This window comes from Triticum dicoccoides, chromosome 1A (genome assembly GCF_002162155.2).
Source record: "Triticum dicoccoides isolate Atlit2015 ecotype Zavitan chromosome 1A, WEW_v2.0, whole genome shotgun sequence".
NCBI classification, from domain to species: Eukaryota; Viridiplantae; Streptophyta; class Magnoliopsida; order Poales; family Poaceae; genus Triticum; species Triticum dicoccoides.
Genome location: NC_041380.1, coordinates 443,187,372 through 443,193,349, shown reverse-complemented (window position 1 = coordinate 443,193,349; position 5,978 = coordinate 443,187,372). Strand labels below are relative to the sequence as shown.

The 5,978-nt window shown below is 47.5% G+C and overlaps 1 protein-coding gene and 1 pseudogene across 1 annotated transcript in view; one reads left to right on the top strand and one right to left on the bottom strand.

Annotated features, from left to right (window-relative positions):
* The first annotated feature begins 334 nt into the window (after positions 1 to 334).
* Positions 335 to 5,978, top strand: part of LOC119277770 — a 13,077-nt pseudogene continuing 7,433 nt past the window's right edge.
* Positions 4,161 to 5,978, bottom strand: part of LOC119277777 — an 11,750-nt gene continuing 9,932 nt past the window's right edge. Inside the window, exon 3 of the transcript XR_005137311.1 lies at positions 4,161 to 5,169. The gene's annotated coding sequence lies outside the window, so the exon portion shown is untranslated. The remainder of the gene's footprint in view (positions 5,170 to 5,978) is intronic.

The following is a 5,978-nucleotide window of genomic DNA, read 5'->3' as shown; positions in this document are numbered from 1 at the left end:
GTTTTTTGTCGGTTTGGAACCAAAGAAACACACCTGGACAAAATTGGGTTGTGCGTTGGAGTTGACCAAAGGCACATATTTGCTACTACTTCTAGTATAAACCAAACATACCCTAAATCCCCTCCGTTTCTTTCTAGGATCGATCCGCCCCACCCAGTGGTGCTGGACGGCGATGCCGTGCCGTGCCGTTCGGGCTACTATGCTCGCGGCCGTCCGATCCGGACATCGCCCTTTCATTCAGACATCCCCAACGACATTCCATCGCGAGCTCGCGAAGGCAGTCTGGTAAAATCCCCATGTCCCCCAAGCTTTGCCGCAAATGGTTAAAGAGCAGTACCTTCGTGGCTTCGTCCACCTGCCCCTCCCTCCCTTTCTCATCGCGTCCGTGTCCTGTCGCGCACCTCGCTTCTCTCCGCCCTCACCCAATCCCTCCCAAAACCCTCGCCGCCGCCCCAAAGGAGGAGCCTGAGCGCGATCCCACCGGCGGCCGCCGTCATGGAGGTGCCGGGCTTCGCCGATTCTCCGTGCCGCCCGAGGAGCGCGCGGTACGCGGTGAAGGGGTACCCCAACTACGCGGAGGAGCCCGACTTCTGCGGCCCCGCCACGCCGTGCCGTCCGCGGACCGCGCGGCATGCCCGGAAGGGGTGCCTCGACTACGCCGTGCCGCCCGATGCCCGCGCCGTCCACGCGCCGTGCCGCCCACGGAGCGCACGGGACGCCGACAAGGGGTGCCTCGACTACGCCGAGCTGCCCGACGTCCGCGCCTCCGCCGCGCCGTGCCGTCCACGGAGCGCGCGGTATGCCGAGAAGGGGTACCCCGACTACGCCGAGCCCGATGACTTCACCGACCCCGCGCCGCGCCGCCCACGGAGCGCGCCGCACACCGAGAAGGGGTGCCCGGACGACGCAGGGTCCGTCGGGCGCCTCGGGCACAAGAGGGACGAGGGAGGCGTCCCGGTAAAGAAGCCGGTGCTGCATTACGTAAGGAGGAAGCAGAGGGAGGCTGCCAAGGCCGCGGAGACGGCGGTGGACATGCTCGTTCCGTTGCTCCAGGGCATGGAGGTGGAGTCCGACGCGGTGGCGCTGGACGGGAGAAAGAGGCGCAGGACGGTCACCGCGCCCATGGCAACGGCGATGACTGCATGCGAGGTTTTGGCGCTGCCCAAGGACAACGAGGAGGTGGCGCCCGTGGATGGTGGGGCCGATGAGCATGGCGGTGGCGGCAAGAGCTGGAGGTTGCGTGTGAAGGAAACGCTGCGGGCTTTCAGCAGTAATTACCTTCACTTTGTGCAGGTCTCCCGGTCTCCTTAATTTTCTCGTTAACAAAAACATACTTCTGAATGTGGGCACTGGGCATATTAAGGATTGTTAGTTAGTTTCTGAAAAAACAAAAGGGATTGTTAGTTTCCTATAGTGTTTTTAAGGCCTGGCATATGGTTTGTGTCACAGGAGGAACAGCAAAGGGAGCAGGCTGTAAGGCAAGAGCTGAAGGCCTCCAGGGCTCTCAAGCGTCAGGTGTGGCATTCTGTGTCTTCTATGATAAACGAACAGTTTTAGCTGTGAAATTAGGGTCTCTTTGACCATGAAAGATTTACACGTACTGGTTGGCTGGACGTACCATGAACGCACAGTTTGAGCTGTGAAATTCTGGAGCATGAATATGAAGTTCATTCAGTTTTTTCATGCCATTAGTTGAGTAATCTCGTACAGTTGTACTGTTGGCTGTTGCACAGAAAGTAGTCCGCCAGTCATAGTGTTTGCTAATTTTCAGTTGCCTGAAATTCCATAAATCTCAGTCACCTAGAAGTTGCACAATTGGACCAGGGGCTACTAAAATTGCAGTAACATGTGCATTTTTAGTACTCTGATATTAGTGCTATCAGGTCTTTCCTCCTAAATAGCTTTGTCATCATTGTGCACATGGATGCATATGCTTGGTCTGATCTTATGTTTGTTTGTTTGGCTATTTGTTGCTAACCTATGTTGTGTGTGCTTTGTTTAATTTAATGGGCCATGTCATGTGGTTTCTACTACCAGGACTTTCCTTCAAAATGATTTATTATATGATCCTGTTTGTTTATGACCTTGTGTACACCTCGAATCCTGATTATATTGAATTTGTAGTAGCTATGTGTGCATACAGGAAATATAAGTTGCGGGGAGCTTATAGTTCCCTGCTTGTTTCCCTTTTTTCTTGATCATGTCTTCATTCTGAAACGTGTTATGCTTGTTCGCGTTAGCAGGTCTTTTCTCCTAAATATTTTGCAGTCATTGTGCACATGGAAGCATGTTTGCAGTCATTGCGCTGGATGCTGTGTGTTAGGCATTTCTTTCTAAAAGGCTTTTGTATGCTCCTATTTCTATTTGTTTCTAACATTTTGTACATCTCAAATACAAATCATATTAGTAATAGTCCATGTGAAGCGTGTGATTAATAATCGGGAATTTTACGGCGTGTCGCACTCTCCAGTGTGTGATCGACCACGCTGTCGAGTCTGCGCAGGCTGATGATGACCTGCTGACGCCCTGGCCGACGTCCACTGCATCCAGCGCATGCAGGGGATTGGGCCCGTCACGCCGTAGCGCAGTCCTTAATAATTAGGTGCATTTTGATACTTTTTTTTAGAGTACGCCAAGAGCGTACCTAAGCTTTATAGAAGGGAGAAATAATTACAAGAGGATTGTTCTGGCCGTCACCACAAGTCGGCGAAGCCAAAGAGACTCCCACTCCTACTCCTACCATACAGGACTACTCACACAAGTGTTGAACACTCCTTGCTCCTACCGCTAGCCAAAGTCGCAGCTCTTGATAAATCTTCGTGGAGAGTTCCTCTTCCTTGCTAATGCCATGGCCACCAAAAACTCGCCCATTCCTTTGCTTCCAAATGCTCCAACAAGTCAATAGCACCAGCGAATCAAATCCCTTTCGATGCCCCTTGGGGATCCATTTCCGGGCAGTTGGCCACCATTCCTGCAATATATCCGTCGGCGAGGGCATCATCCGCATGTCGATCTTAGCCCACCTGAAGCATTGGAACCACACTTGCCTCGAGTAAACACATTGGAGCATTATATGATTCACCGAGTCCTCCTCTTGATCATACAGGAAACATACAGATGTAGCATCCTGAAGTCCATGCCGGAGTCTACGATCGGAGGTCCAAAGTCTTTGCTGCAGCGCCAACCACATGAACAGTCTGCAGCCCAGTGGAGCCCAGCATTTCCACAGTCCTTTTGCGCATCCCAATCTGATAGGTCCCTCGTTCATGATCCGGTAAGCCGAAGAAGCCGAGTACTGGCCCGATGCCGACCACTTCCAAATAGCTTGATCCTCCAATGAGGAGTCAAGATCGACAGTACCTAATCTCTTCCATAGCTGAATGAACTGGACAAGCCCGTCTGTTGACAGTTCCCCTTTGATGCCATTAATCCAATTGCTTGAGGTCAACCCATCCTTTGCCAACCGCCGATTCACTGTTTGGGTTCGAACTTGCACTATCACCAGCGGTGCAATTTCCATAATGCGGGGACCCTGGATCCATCTATCCTTCCAGAATAGGATTTGGCTTCCATTGCCCCCCAATGCACCAAGCTAGCGAAGGCTGCTTGCATCTCCTTGTCTGCCGACATAGCCAGTCCCTGCCAAGGTTTGGAGTTATCAGTACGTCTGAGCCATTCCCATCTGAGCCTGAGGGCAATTCCTTGTGTATGCAAATTCAACACGCCCAGCCCTCCAAGCTCCTTAGGCCGGCAAACCCGACTCCAGGCCACTAGGCACTGTCCACCGTGAATCTCCTCTGAACCAGCCCAGAAGAACGCCTTACACCCTCTGTCAATGCTATCCAAGGCCCACTTCGGTGCATTGGCCACGATAAGATGATGGATAGGCCTCGCTCTAACGATGCTGTTGATAAGAATCAACCTGCCAGGCCTAGTTATCAGACCTCTCGACCATCCTGGCAGGAAGTTGAGCGCCGCATCCACCATAGGCTGCCACTGATTGCGAGTTAGTTGCTTGATCGAAAGTTGGAGGCCGAGGTATTTACACGGAAAAGTTTGAATCCTCCACGGTAGCGCTGCAGCAACTCTTTCGGTGTCCCCCGCTCCCGGCCTAATCATGATCGCCGAGGACTTTTGATAGTTAATCTTCAGACCCGATGCCTCTCCAAAGATGTGCATTACTTCCTTGACAAATGCCAGATCCATGTGGGAGAACGACATCATCCGCATAGATCGATAGCATTTTGATACTATTATAGATGCTTTACATATTTCTGTCCCCCGTTACTTACTCCAATATACTTCATTCTAAAATTTTGAAATAGAATGGTTAACATGGGTCCATGCACCCCTTGTGAAAAGTAAAATTTTAAAAATAGTTCTAAAATAAAAAATTCTAAAATTTTAGGTTAACTGTTCTACTCACATGTGAAGTTTTGCAAAGAAATGACATCAGTTGTACTCTTGGCAAAAATAAAATTAAAAAAATCGGACATCCAAATTACTTCAAACATGTTTTTTTAAGCGCTGACTTTGCCTTTTTTGCCCAGAATACCGTGTCATTTCTTCGCGAAACTTCACACATTGACAGAACATGGGTCCACACTCCACACTCACACTCTATTTTTTTCTGATTTTACTGTTCATAAGGGGTGTGCATGGACCCATGTTCCAAAGTTCAACCCCTGAGCTAATTCTAGTATCATGCAGTAAGTTTTCCTTAATTAAAATCTACATGGCTCCTCCCGTGTTGGAGTTCGTTTATTATCTGTTTCCTCAGACATAATTTACTTTGAACGGTCCTGTCGATGATTTTTGTTTATTTTCTCATACAAATGTTTGATTTTATCACTTATGGAACAACAGACTCTGGGTAAATGTGGGAAAACCAAGCCATGGGTGAAGCATTAGCTCAAGAGGGTAAAAAAATGCTAGGGACCGTAAATCGAAGGTTGAAATATAAACTTTGACCAGTTATAATCCTCGTCCCCACCGGCCCCTATCCACAAAAAAATGCATTGTCGTATGTTTATGTTATTTCTGGCAGTTTGATACCCTATGAAATGCTTGGTACGATTTCATAACCTTCTTTGCTTGTGAACATGGAAGACTAACAACCAAGATGACGAAGATTTTGAAGAAGTCAAACGGCCATCAAAGCGCCCTGATCTGAAAGCATTAACAAAGGTACCTTTTATTAGTGATACTTAGAATTGTGTATTATAGATATTGCAAATTTATGTGAACCTGCAAAATAAAACAGATGCAAGCGACCAATGCCGTACTTTATCCAGAGAAGAGGATAGGGCATCTTCCTGGTTAGTGTTTCATTTATTTTCAAAGAGGAAAACGTCTTATTGATTGATGAAACAGTTCTTGCCTACTTTCTTACTAGCTTTATAGAAATAACAATGTGAATTCGCTCATTGTCTTCTTTCTTAGGGGTTGATGTTGGAGATCAATTCTACTCACGTGCTGAGATGGTTGTGCTAGGCATACATGGCCATTGGATGAAGGGTATAGATTATATTGGTTCAAAACATCAAGATAAGGTAAGGCTAGTGGAATGGGTATTCAAAATTAGCGGATAACACAGTAACATATTCGATATTCTATTAATGACCATGACATATTGGCCCATTAAATATGAAATCGACATTCAGCTTGGTATGCTCTTGGTTTATTTGATCCTAACCAAATTTGATCTGTATGCACTTGATTCATTTCATAATTGAAACAATAGCCTGCAAAGTTTCATCCAAAAATATGGCTACCTGTGTTCTATGAAAAAAATAACAAAACGAATACAGTTATCTCTTGTTTTTTTATGGAACACAAATTATCATATTTTTGATGATTTTTTGCAGGTTCTCATTTTATAGCATACACCCACATCCATGATTTTTTTTTCAGAATTTGCGGGGACATTGGGAGACAAAACCACCCTTCAAACCGTGGCCGAATAACTGCAAAGATTA